This window comes from Lampetra planeri, chromosome 38, assembly GCF_965212315.1.
Source record: "Lampetra planeri chromosome 38, kcLamPlan1.2.h2, whole genome shotgun sequence".
NCBI classification, from domain to species: Eukaryota; Metazoa; Chordata; class Hyperoartia; order Petromyzontiformes; family Petromyzontidae; genus Lampetra; species Lampetra planeri.
The window spans coordinates 7,118,944-7,133,257 of NC_136144.1; the positions used below are offsets into that span (position 1 = coordinate 7,118,944).

At 47.0% G+C, this 14,314-nt stretch overlaps 1 protein-coding gene across 1 annotated transcript in view; it reads right to left on the reverse strand.

Moving 5' to 3' along the window:
- Positions 1-3,864: 3,864 nt before the first annotated feature.
- Positions 3,865-14,314, reverse strand: part of LOC144731250 (guanine nucleotide-binding protein G(i) subunit alpha-2-like) — a 45,856-nt gene continuing 35,406 nt past the window's right edge. Inside the window, exon 10 of the mRNA XM_078612277.1 lies at positions 3,865-12,271. The gene's annotated coding sequence lies outside the window, so the exon portion shown is untranslated. The remainder of the gene's footprint in view (positions 12,272-14,314) is intronic.

Genomic DNA, 14,314 nt, shown 5'->3' on the forward strand with positions numbered 1-14,314 from the left:
TAGGTGGCGACAAATTATATTGTTGGATGAAACGTGCTTACGTATGATGACGTAAGCACGTATGATGACGTAAGCACGTTAGGGCGAGCCCTCCCGGAAGCCATAGAGAATGCATTGCAGCGCCCCCGTTCGAAAAAAAACATATTTGAATGTAAGTCTATGGGAACACTCGGGGCGATTCTCAGCTGGAGGGAAATCGCCCAAAAAGAGGCGGTACTCCACAGAACGTGACATGACGCTGATTGGACTATATCCAGAGGCACAGTGACGGCTAGCGTGACTCTGTGGTTGAATGACATTGGTGGTGCGTCGCCCAATCGCCTAATGAAGAAACCGCCCCTGTACACTACACTATATTACACTATACTACCATACACTACTACACTATACATTACTATACACTACTACACTACACTATACACTATTATACACTACAATACCATACACTACTACACTATACACTACTACACTACACTATACACTACTATACACTATAATACACTTCAATACCATACACTACTACCCTATACATTACTATACACTACACGAAACACTACTATACACTACAATACCATACACTACTACACTATACATTACTATACACCACTACACTACACTATACACTACTATATACTACACTACGATACAATACATTACTATACACTATACATTACTATAATACACTATACACTCCACTATACACTACTATACACTACTACACGTTCCACTACACTACAATACACAACACTACTATACAATACATTACTATACACTACTATACGTTACTATAATACACTACTACACAATACACTACTACACACTACTACACTGTACACTACACTACTATACATTACTATACGCTACACTAAAAACTACACTCTACACTACAATATACCGACTCTAGTTCTTCCTGAGTAATTCCCAGGCGTTCCCAAGCGAGCCGTCCCGCCAGCGTGACCTCGGGCATCTTCACCTACTGGATAGTGTCGTTCACTCCTTTTCAGAGGGGGCACTTTCGCCGATAAGACATCATCAGTGTGTAAGGGCCGCCACACATTTGAAACCATTGGGGGTTTGACAGCAGCACGCTGATGATGATGGGTAGGGTGTTTTCACAATTTGTGTTGTCGGGGGTGGGGGGGGGGCACTACAGGCCACCAAGGGGCCGCCAGTGGCCCGCGGACTTTGCAACAAAGAACACCGCCCGAGGGTAAACAAAAACCCGTGCAGTATAAATGAAATCAAAATCGTAATTAGTTAATTTATTTTGGCGACTCCGTCCCACCACGCACATAAACGCCGTGACCCACCTGGCGCGGATCGTTCGGTTGTCGTGTCGTCCAAGCGCAGCAGCGAGGACGAATGCGCAGAAGAAACAAAACTTTGGCACTTTGATTAGCGCATCGTGTAGAGCTCGTCGAGAGGAATAGGTTGCCGCGTCGTTCGCCTTCAACAGACATAAAATGACGTCGCAACGCAGTTTATGCGAGAGCCGGGGGCTTATGGGACCCCGGGGTCCCGCCATAAGGTTCATATGTAAGTTGTTATGCATTGTTATTGTTGTCGATTCAAACTCGTGTTGGGCAGCTCGATGGAACAGCAACCCTAAGTGAGGTAGGTGCAAGAGCTATGTTTGTTTTTCTGGTCATCCCGACTCTTGTACATTTTGTTCCTTCGTTCAAGATGAATGGTGCAGGTGATCGTGATAAGGAGGTGGATTTGATTATTATAATCAGAACACATTTTGTGAGCCATTACCAGGGATTTAAATTGCTCTCTTCACAATTTTCAGGAATACTGCTGAGCCTGGCTTGGAGTAAGGATTATCAGCTAACACACTACCATTAGGGAACAAAGCACGCCCGTCCATTTTTTTATTGCTGTACCTTACGTTCCTATGAGAAAAAAATAATAATCAATTAATGAAGTGTGACAAAATAATTACTGCTGCAGCGTTCCGGCTGAAATTAGGCACTATTGCTCATCAGAATGATCTATTCACCTCGCAGTCGGGTTTGTGCACGGCTCAAATCAGACAATTGACGAGGCAAGATGGGGGGGGGGGAGGTGCGGTGTGTAATTTCTACACACTCATCTGCGTGTGGTAATTACGTGCAATCTACCAATGAACGTGGCTTCACCAGTTCCACTTGGCGCAGGAAGTTCCGGCGAATGAGCCTGTTGCATCATCCTCAGCTGTGGCCCAGGAGCCTGCCCTCTGTTGTGAGGCCCCGGGGGAGGGGGCTTGGGGGTAAATCGGCCTCGCACAAAGAGGGCAGTCAGCCCACACCAGGCCTGTGGGAGCTGGACTCCGTGGGATTTTGCCCCAGGCCTCCAGGAACCCCTGGCCTGCCACTGGTTGTGGCTGTGCAACCAGTGGCAAGACTGAGAGGTGGGTGGGTGGCAGCCTGGAGAGGCCTTCATCCAGCAGTCGAGTGACCGTGGTGTGATCACAACGAACTGGTGGCTGCACCGAGATGATGCATCTTCTGTATTTGATTCATGTAGAGTGCACGGAATTTTTTTTATGATGTCGAATATTTCCGTTTCTTTCCTTAAGGAAACTCGGCAAAGATTCAAGATCTTGCTAGGGATTTAAATATAAGATTGTTTATGGTTTTAATATCCTTGAGGCAGCCTTGAAAAGGGGATCAGTCTAAGTTCATAATGCAGATTTATGCCTTTTCAAATACACTTATAAATATTACGGGGGGAAAACCCAAGAGATTTTGCCAGACTTTGGAATTCCTCAAAAAATGTATAAATGTGAGTGTCATTTATGCAAACATTTGAACAAATCCAATTAATGGTCACAAACAAACCTTGCAATTCTCACTTTACAGCTTGAGTTTAGACCCACAAACACAAAACAATTGATCCCCTGTGTAGCCTTACAGACGATTGGGGGGAAGTGCTGTTAGCAAGCGCCTCAAAGCCAGCACAGCACACGAGGAGGTGGTGTGGCCAACGCTGGACTCGATCATCTTTGTGTTCCCAGGACTGGTCTTCGCACATTCTTAGGTTTTTTCGGTAAAATCACGTAGGTAAAAAATTAAAATTAATAAAAGTAAAATAAAATAAAAATCACGACGTTTCGGATGCAACACAAGCTTCCGTCTTCAGGTGGAACCGTCACAGCACGATAGCTGTATCTTCACACGCCTGGCACAGTATTCCTGAAAGCCCAACGGTAGGCTGCCTTTTGTCTTTCCAGGGCTGATGTTTACACACCGCACCAGGTATTCATTTAAGGCTGAGTCGACTTAGGCTAGGACCCAGGACCGATGCAGATAATGGTCACCGCTGTTGGACCGTGAGCGAGTATCAAAACACGGATCGCCGGGTTCGTAGCACGGCGCACTAACCGCTTGCACGACCAAATTCCGCGCTAACCACACACACGCGGGCATTGCCGACAGCGGTAACTATGCGTCAGTGCCGTTTGTCGTTTGGGTGACATCTAAACACCAAAGGCACGGTGAGTCACACAGCTTCGGGTCACACTGGGTTCACACACACACACAGAGAGAGAGGGTCAGCGGAGACGGGCCAGCGTGGACCTCAAAACACTAGTTTACCGTTCCAATAAAAAAATTGAGCCACATCAAAAGAAAAAAAAACGGGTGTAAAAATATAACTCCACCGAGGTGGCGGCGGCGGCACGACGGCACGACGGCGATGACGCGGGGCCGCACCGTGGACGACGCGACGGGGGAATCAGCGGAGGGAGAAAAAACACGGCCCCACGAACGACGAACGGTTTCGTGGACACGACTTGCCGGACACTCGCACTCGGGCACAGTTAAAGCAGCGCCGGGTGGCTCCGGCGGTAGAGCGAGGTTCAAATCCTGTTTTTTTATGGGGGGGGGGGGGGTTGACTCGGCCCATCACCCCCCACCCCCCCCCTCGGGGTCGAGAGAATAGGTACCACTTTGTGGGGAAGTCAACAGGAGTTGTCCTACGGTTAGACTCGTCCGTGCCACAGGAGAGGGGAGTTTGCACCAAGGGCTCAGGGATGTAAATGGAAGATGCCCCCGACTCGATGATATTTTCAGCAACAAATCATAATGCAGTGGGGGAGCCTAAATAAATAAATAAAGGCTTATGGCAGCATCTGGCAAAATACGACCACCATGGGTTTGAGACTCCGTGCAGACATCATTGTGGAATTGGACTTGTAATAAAGCCCGCGGAGTGGGTTTGGTCTCAGTAACTAAAAAAAAACATGTAATCAGGCGAGACCCGATTGACACGACTCCCTGAACCTGGCAAAATGCAAAGATGAAAGAAGAAGAAGAAGAAGAAAAAGCCCCCAAAATATAGGGAATGCAAATGGAGCAAAAGTGCAGAAACACTACGCCGATGAAACATTTAAGACATGCTTATAGAGTTGTTACTTTAAAAGGTTTAAAAAATGTAAACTTCGAGTGATGTAATTATTCAAAGGAATATATATGCTTGAAGTGACTGCTATAGCCGTCTGCAAGATCATCTTCATTCTTGCAGCAATGTATTCTCAGCATTGCGTTTGAAAGTATTTTGTAACGAGGAGTCTCAAAGCATGTCACATATACAAATGAGCAGAAATGCACCACTGGCACTGCAATTAGCTCACTGGGAAACAAGTCAATCAAACACAGCAATAATACTAAAAATGTACACCAACTTCCAAGGAGTATGTTACGTCAAGCTTTTACAACAGTACCTCTTGAATAAGTATTGCTTAACTTTATGGTAACGACAAAACAAACTCTTGCACATTCCCTCGTCTATTTAATATCGCCTTAAAACTGTTAAGAAACATAAAAAATGCAAGCAGCAGCAGCATCATAACCCACCATCTCAGTCTACATCACTGGCGCGTCCAAACACACGCAACCTGTGCAGAGCCTTACAGTGCTCTAACTGGCAAGGCGCCGATGAGGGATACGTCCACGTGGCCGATATGCAAACGATGAAATCGGAACGTTGCCCCAAGCTTCCTGCGCAGTATACGACTCGCGCAAAAAAAACATCTTCACGCATTTGTCAATAACACCATGGCCTTAAAAGAATATACATACACAGCACATGCTTTTAGATTTGTGTCTTTCCCCTGCACCTCCGATTAGCATGATTGGCTACGTACGGTGCGACAAAAGTTAAACATATACACAAATACATTAAATGTCCCCTATTATATTTGTTTCTTTTACGGTCACAGTGTTATTGATGAATGTATTGGGTTTGTTTTGCATCGTCAACTTGTGCTTGTGCACCGCTGCCAACGCAAGCAGTAGCGGCATCACCAAATAATCAGTGTACAATACGTTACTCGGGATCATACCTGCTACGTTATAGCTGCAGCACACTTTGTGGCACCACACAGCAAACGCATACAACAACAATAAACACCAGCATGTGAATGTTAATTGAAAATTCACCCTGGCGTAATAAACGACCGTAATAGTATCCTAAAATAAACAGCAATTGTAGACACGCAACAAATGTAGAAAAACAAATCTAAGTTAACCGTGTACAAAATTGATGAGAGTTAAATGAGCCACTTTAGAACGCATATCGGCAGCACGCCTCAAACCTAATGCAGTCTGCCTCTACAGGTGCGCGTGGACACGGCTCGGATTGGGCAGATCCAACCCTCTGCTGGAGTTAAAATTCCACACAAGGGATGGATTTTTTTCAGATACTGATTTTTTTTTGTCTTATCCATTGCATTGGCAGGCACACGCAGACCGACGCACTTTTGTAATAATTGGCACGTGGACAGGCACGGTTGATGAACGTGGAATGGCGACAAAGAGGAAGCACGGAGGAGTTTGGGGTCAGGTTGGGTGGAAACTGACTCCTCGAGTTCGGGGGGTACAATCACAAATGATCAACTCCGCAATAACTGGTGAAGCAAGTTGAAATATAATTTAAATACAAATATTATCCGGTCGGTGGAGGCTGTGCATGCTTGTGGAGGCGAGGGTTGGTGGATCACGCAAATGTTGTGAAACTTCCTTCCCCTGGGCGTCGAGGAGGTGCCGTACCCTGGCTCGCAAGGAGAACGCGGCACTGAAAAAAAAGGTGAAACTCCCCTTTTTCGTCTGTATGGGATAGAGCGTTTCCCCCTCGCACGCGTGGCTTTTCTCCAGGGACTCTCCGGCTTCCTCCATCATGTAAACGCTCATGAATTAGCCGTTAACGCCTTAAAATATCGAGGACCGCAGAGCTTTGGCAATCGTTTGTGCCGGCTCATCGCGTGGCCGCTTTCCCGCGTGTCTGTGGTTTCCCTGCGCCTCCCGAGTCGTCCTCTCATTCTATGAGACTTAGCGAACGTCGTGCGGCACATCACAGGTTGACATTATTATTACTGTATTATTATTATTTGATAACCAGCCAATAATGCCATCACTGCACCGTTGTGCACCGCCCAGTGCAGAGACCGGTGGGTAAATGCGTCCACCGCCGAAGTTAACAAATGGTTATCGTCGGTTATCCAATTTGGAATGGGTTATCCATTTACACCCGCAAAACGTTAAGAATGAGTGGGCTTGGGGCAAGACATTTTGGCAGAAGGGATGACGGGCCAACACGGTCGAGAATCATGATGAGGTGGCAGCCAAGGAAATGGAACGCGTCCCAGGGGACGTCCACCGTGGAGACGAAACGACGAGATTAGCTCATGCGCAGGCGCTGGGTGGATTGTTAAAACTGCACGATCGTGAGAGATGGCAGCGGGCTTGTGGGGTTGGCCTTCATCCAGCAGTAAATTAATCAGGGCTGGAAGAGCATAAACCATCACGGGAACTCCGGTCATCCTCGCAGCGGATTTTGGCAAGCCATCAAACAAAGACGGTTACTGCATCGTGCGCTTTCAGATATGCTTCTGCGGCCGTCTGGAACGCTCTTCCTTCCGACATTTAGAAACTACTGGAACTATACACTTTAAAATCTGGATTGAAAACCCATATCTTTAGAATAGCTTTTTGTGTTTAGTTTGTTGTCCTTCCCCCGCACCTCCAATTAGCACGGTTGGCGACGTACGGTGCGAAAGAAGTTCAACGTACATGCATGCATACATGACGACGAGGACGCGAAAGGGTAATAAATCACTGTAGGCGTTTAACGTCTGCAACCAGCCGGAGAAAAACTAATCTGAACAGGGAGGGCCTAATACATCAACACGGACGAGACGGCTCAATTACGCTCAGCGCGAACTCGCACAACGCACGTCTCAGCGACGGGTAAAGCAACCTGCACGAAGCTCGTTGCACGCACAGTGCTCACAGCAGCGGGGTAGGGATGTCTCTCTCCCACCCTCCCATCTCAAAGACGAAGGGTGAGAGACAAAAGATTTTCTTCGTGGCCTCATTAAGCATTCTCCCCAAGATTTGAATCTGTCACACGCAGCTTTGACTCGACTATAAACTAAGCAGTGAATTGATACGCGAGTAAACAATGCCACCCACTGTTATCCCGCGGAAAAAGCCGCTGATGCTGAAAACAGTGCCAGCCTTGGCAACCAGCACCAGCACTCTGGAGCTCACGCCTGGTCTACAAGGTAAAGGTGTAGCCCTGCAATTGCTGGCTCACGTTACTGCTGGTGGATGGGCCTGTGCTAGAGAGGCCCTCCGTGTAGGATATTTTGTCCACTCTTCCACCTTCACGGAGGTGGGAAAAACCCCACAATTTATACCCACCACTCGCGATCTGCCCATTGACCAACTGTGGTCCTACCATTTATAGTGTAAAAGGATGGATAGAGGTGACGATGGGGGGACGTTGGGACAGGAGGTAGGAATTGAGAAACCTGCCCCATTGTTTTGACTTGGCGTCAGGAGTTCAAAGTGAACCGGCGACCTCTGGATTGCGAGTCAAGTGTGCGAATCGTGACACCACGAACTCATGAAGACAAGTGCTCTCCGGATGACTCTTCAGTGTGCTTTTATTTTTTTACGTGGGGGTTAATAAAAACCATTATTTTCTAAGCAAAGCCTCAACGAGTCTCAGGACTCTTTCGAGAGGGCCCTGCTTTGATTGGCTAGTCAATTGTCTTGTGCGTCGGAAGAGACTGAAGTACCCGGAAAAAATCCCAACACTCCAAAAATGCAGATGTCAACAACCTACTTACTAGTAATAGGGTTTTACCCTTTCAACTGGTACAAAAACTGACACCCTTATACAAGGCATCATGTTTGCAATAACCCAACACAAGCAGTCAAAATGCAAACAAAAATAAACAACTCTGATGATGATAATGATATGCACTGTCCTTGAAGTTTTGACTGCTTGTGTTGTGGTTATTGCAAACATGATGCCTTGTATAAAGGTGTCAGTTTTTGTACCAGTTGAAAGGGTAAAAACCTATTACTATATTTTGCCACTGGTAAAGGAGGTCTCATAGTGTAAACCTATTTACTCTATTGCTCTCTTAAAACTTACCTAATTTGGTCCTCCTCGAGTAATAAAAAAGTCGTAGGGTTACAGTAGTTAAAAACACAACTACAAACTGAGTAAATAAAGCAATGTGATGCAACTTCATTTGCTGTGACATTAATAACGGTGAAGCAATTCCACTAAATCCGAGCTCCGAGCTAAAATTACAACATCGGTTTCACTGTTATTCAACGATCCTCACTCGTATGCAGAGCGAGTGGGACAATGCTTCCCCCCTCCCTCTATTTGTGCGTTCAGTAGTCACTTGATGGGAATCTCTGAGGTTGCACCGCAATGCCCTCTTTTGCGGGGCCATTCCACCCCACGAAGGGCTGAAATGCACTGCGAGAGATCCGAATGGATTTTTCGTCTCTCGTGATGCCAATAGCCCAGTTGGGATCAGATTGGAGGAAAATTACGGGAAAAAAAAACAAAAAAATAAATAATGGTGCAGCAATCGTATAATTGCCATCTTAAAATTAGCAACTGTTCATTAGCCAGCGTTTATCACACTCCATTCCGCTCTACTCCTAGCTTTCATTATTTTTTACCAGGTATCCGATGTTTAAAGATGTAACTTGCATTTTAATGAATTATATTCTCGTGCCTGATGGCAATATGCTTCGGGAGCTAAATACCAATGTTGAGGTCTGCTAATAGCAAAAAGAGGGCTTCAGGAGAGTGTTTGTGTAGTTTTCTTAGGTTTTTTCGGTAAAGTCACGTAGGTAAAACATCAAAATTAATGAAAATAAAATAAAATAAAAATCACGACGTTTCGGAGGCAACACAAGTCTCCGTCATCAGGTGGGACCATCACAGCCAGATTAGCTGCAGCTACGTGACTTTACCTAAAAAACCTAAGAATATGAATCCTTGCAGTCACGAAAGCTTCAAATCTAGAATGTTTGTGTAGTTTTAAAATTCCTCCTCTGTTGAACTAAAAATACAATTATTTTTTATTTTATCATGTAAGGCCCACTGAGCTATACAGCTATTTTCCAGAAGCGACCTAACGACAAGTGATCGCTGAATGAAGTGGCTTATCATGTGGAATTTAGAGAAGCGACTCTAAACGCATGTTGAGTCTAAATGTGGAGGGAAAAACCAGAGGACCCCGGATAAAAATCCACACGACCACGGGGAGAACACGCAAACTCCAAATATACAGGAGTCAGGGTCGGGATCGAACTCACAACCTCCTGCATACCAGGCGAGGTAGTTAACATCTCGCCACCATAGCGACATCGACGTCATTAATCTTAAGGAATGCTCTCGTTAAACGTGGGGCCCCGGACTCGGACACCTCAACACTGGGGGTGACCGCAGGTCTCATCTTTTCCCCGCAGCCGAAGCAACGGACCCAGCCAAAAATCCGACCTCTTTAACGACCACGGGCTCACACTTCCCATCTCCTCCTCCTCCGTACTGCTTCCCGAGTACATTCCTTGTCGTTGAACATAAACACTGACGCAGACTGCAATGTTCACGACGTTATTCAGTCATTACTGATGTGTATATAAATTCCGTGGTCTGTGCAAGACACACCTTTTAAGACTTGCCTTCCCACAAAATAAAATTGTTAAGTAAAAACAGTCTCGCTTTACTTTTAATTTACCATGCGATTCGTTACAATTTACTCTGCTCTCAGTCGATGTTCAACGCCGAGGTCGTGACGAGTTTATTTTCTCATCCCTGTTGCTCTGTAACCCCCCCCCACCCCACCAGCACCGCTAACGTGCACTGATGCAGACTTTATTGAGGGCGATATTGGCACGTCAAAAAATACACATTTGGTTATTTATTTTATAAGTGTTACAACTATGTTACCAAATACCATTCAATTATTTTGTACTTGTTAGAATCATGAGATTTAAACGTTACATTACAAAAAAACTCCAGAGTGGGTTATGAATCCAGGACACCAGTCTAAAACAATACCCATTGGGCTCTGGCCTCATCTCTTGAGAAGAGAGGGGAGGAGGGGGTGCTATTTTATATGTTTTATCCCAGTGTAGCCTTTAACAGACTGTTGGGGCAAGTGCTGTTAGCGAGCACCTATGAAGGCTGGCCCCAGCACACGAGGGGGTGGGTGGCCAACACCACGCCCGGTCGCCTTTGTCTCCCCAGTGCTAATATTATACACACCACACCAGGTACTCTTTTCTTTTCGAAACTGCCTCTGGTGTTTAACTTGTTGTAATTCCCCTGGCAACCACCAATTCGCACGCTTGGCCACGTACGGTGTGAAAAAATTCAACATACAGAGAGTATACGAGGCCGAATTGACCTCGGGGGGGGGGGGGGGGACACACACCCAGGACTGGTGCAAACATTCGCCACTGCTACCGGTCGTGTGCGGGAATGGAACTCGGGTCACCGGGTTGGCAGCATGGTGCAGCGAGATAAGCGGCGCAACGCCGCGTGCGTCAGGTTTCCGTCTTATTCCGTTAGGGTCACCGAACCGCAGTCCCGCTTTCGCCGGTACGGCTGCGGTTTCAGAAATTCCCGTCCCCCATAATTTGCGAAGGGGGGTGGGGTTGGGGCGGGGGGGGCTTGTGATGAATCTCTCACCGTGAGAACATCGCCAAGAGCAGCAGCAGCAGCAGCACGCATTCTACAATTACCCGTGCCGACTGTGCCGGGGGCGCGTAAAATGCAATCAAGAGGCGATATCTCTACGAGGCCAAGGGCAGATCGGTGCCGACAACTGGGAGAGGCATAGCCAATTCTGTGTCGCTGTACGGCTCTGCGATGCGTTTTCTAGGTTGTACCCACACGTTGCGTGGCCCGAAGTCTGGCGCCTTGTGTGTGCGTGCGCAATTTGTCACTTGTAATTTCTCTCGCGAGCCTCTCTCAGCGCCAGCTTGAGCCACTTCAATGGGTGGACCCCAGAGCGTGAACGATGGGAGTGGGGGGACGCCCGCCCGCCTGCCCGCCCGCCCGGGCCACACTCATGCGATTACAATTCCACGCCACACACACACACCAGTTAGAAATAGCCTCACGGAAAGAACACGCCACCCAAAGAAAGCCACCTCATCATGCTTTGCTATGGAAACATTACGGGCAGAAACAAATGCAAAGCAGAAATGAAATCGGTGCCTCTACCATCTTAGCAGTGCACTGCATTGCTTTTTGCATTGAAATATGTGGGGGGGGGGGGGGTCCCATATTTTATATGGAATGCTCATTTTCCAATGGAAATCTGGTAATCAGTCAGCATATGTTCAACAAGCCTGACTCTGCTGATGAGACCAAGAAGGTCGAGGCCGGTGCAGTTTGCCTGTTTAAGCGAATAATGCTTGATGATGTTTGGTCGAGAGAGCCAATAGTCAGATGAGCCTGCTTATTATTTTATTCACGTGTGGAGGCACAGAATGGAGGAGTTCTGCTCGTATTTGCTTTTGCCCAACGAACAAGCGGCTGTTGCAGCAGACGCTCGCGTGATTGCGTGTGCCCGAAGCTGCGCGACACAACTTCGAAGCTTCGTTAATGAGCAGGGAGGGAAACAAAGGATTCACGATCACGGTAAAGGGCGGCGATGTGGCACTCCCGCGACATCACCCTGACGCCACTCTTGGAACCCACAGCCTGGGTTGAGTATCCACAAGACGAGAGAGCAATATCTTATTTCGAGTTGCATCTTCAACTTCATTTCCATCGGGGGGGGGGGGGGTGGGGGACGGGAAGCCACGACTCCCTGGGAATCCAACCACAGCATGAGCGATGAGTCCAGCGGCAGAAGGCGACAGGAACGTTGGCGGGGCGACGATGTGACACGTGTGCGTTTGCGATCGGCGTCATCGTCTCCGTCGTGTGCGGTTGAGCGTCGGCACCCACGCTCCGCGCCCTGCCAAGAGACATGACGAGACACGACGAGACTCAACTCCCAGAAAGGGGGATGACGGCACGCAAATGCTCACCTGCGGACGGTGTGATCTACAACCCTTAGGGTGGAGCGGTACCATATGGCTGCTGTGCATACACGCCCTGAAGAAGGGAAGTCGAGTTTAAAGTCTTTCGAAAGCGATGACTGCCGTGTCGCGCCTACAGCCTGTTTAATCTCGTGCACACACTCATGTGTTTCTGTGCAGCATTATTTTGTTTTAACAGGTAAAACCCACCGAGCTTTATAGCTTGTTTTCAGAAGCCAGCTGGCCACAGATGATAACTCAACGAAGTGGCTTAACACGTGGAATTGTATAGCAGCCAAATACTCTAAACGCATGTTTCTGAATGTGGAGGGAAAAACCGGAGGGACCCAGAGCAAAATCCACGTGATCACCACAGGGAGAGAGACATGCACACTGCAAATATACAGCAGACCAAGGCCGTAATTATAATATTTATTGGGGGGGGGACACATCCCCCAATATTCAAATATGCTCAAAATGTCCCCCCCCAATATATTGCTATAATCAATATAAAAAAATTTGCTATGCTATGTAAATAAAAACAACAATTTGCTAAACCTTGGCCACAATATCTGGACTTGTCTTCATATAAAAATGCATAGATTTATGTTTATATGATTGTGGCTATGGCTGTACTTTATGAATCCCTAATCTCTGCCATTACATCCAGTGAAACAAGAAAAGGTAAAAAAGAAAAAGCAGAGAAATGTAATACAATACACTATTAGACATTATTGTAAAAAATAAATAAAAAGTCCATCCCATGTGTTAGTGATTTTTTTTTTTTAGGCAGGAAATTAGTTTTCAAATTTAGATTTTTTTTCTTGGGGGGGGGGGGGGGGGCCTAGACGCCCTGGAAGATTTGGTCTCCTCCAATGTTGACTCCATGGCTATGGCCTTTGCAGCAGACGTTTGAGTCGGGATCACACCCACGACCTCTTTCATACCAGGCAGGGGAGTTAACATCTCGCCACCGTGGCGCTGAGCTCCCTACGCCGTCATCTTTGTACTGAAGTCCTCTTCGAGACTCAACCTGCATGTGCGAGACTCCTTTTTGCGTGTAAGGCTACTGGAGTAAACACAACCGCACAAAATAGACGGAAATTTTTTTTTGTTTACAAAAAATAAACGTTTAAAGGATCGTTTCATGGTCTTGCCCCTGCCTACCCCTCCTCTCTCTCGTCTTACTCTACTCTCCGGCACGTTGTCTCCACTCCTTTTTACAAAGCTGCCCACAGTCTGTATGCACGTACGTTGAACAAGCATGGAAACGGGTAAAGACCGATTTATCAAATAAAGACTCCTCGCTCTGATCTCGAGAGTGGGGAAAAGAAGAGGGGGAGAGAGAGAGAAAAGAGAGATAAGAGAGAGAGGAGAGAGAGACGGCAGGAGTGTATGCAACTGGGGTAAGATGAACAAACCGTCGCTGTATCAACTGAAGGGGAGTGAACCTTCCTAAAGGGAGCCAGCAAGCCCTGCGAGAGGGCCCGAAATGTTCAAGTCTGGGTATGTGTGTATATATGTTGAACTTCTTTCGCACCGCACGTAGCCAACCGTGCTAATCGGAGGGGCTGTAGGTCATTACTTCTCTGGCTTCTGCTCCTGATGTCTGGGATTCTCGTCGACCTTCAACTTCGTCCGGTTGCCACCTCTGCTACTGCCCTTGGTCAAGTCATGACTGAGGACCCCATTTCCTGTCACGTGCATTGAACTGCAAAAAACAATTCCCCTGTGAAGCGCCTGGAGATGCAGTGGCATTTAGATGCTACAACAAGAGGTTTTACCCTTTCTGGCAATAAACACCAGGCGTTAAGATGTTAAACCACCAAACAGAATCTCTTTGTCAAGGAATCCTGTCTGCATTAGCCACGCGTACTTGTGGTGAACGTGCAAATAAAAAAAATGCCGCTGTATGAATGTGAATTGTATTGTATAGAATAGAATATCAACGTAGGTGTCTTATGCACTTGGCTACTGGC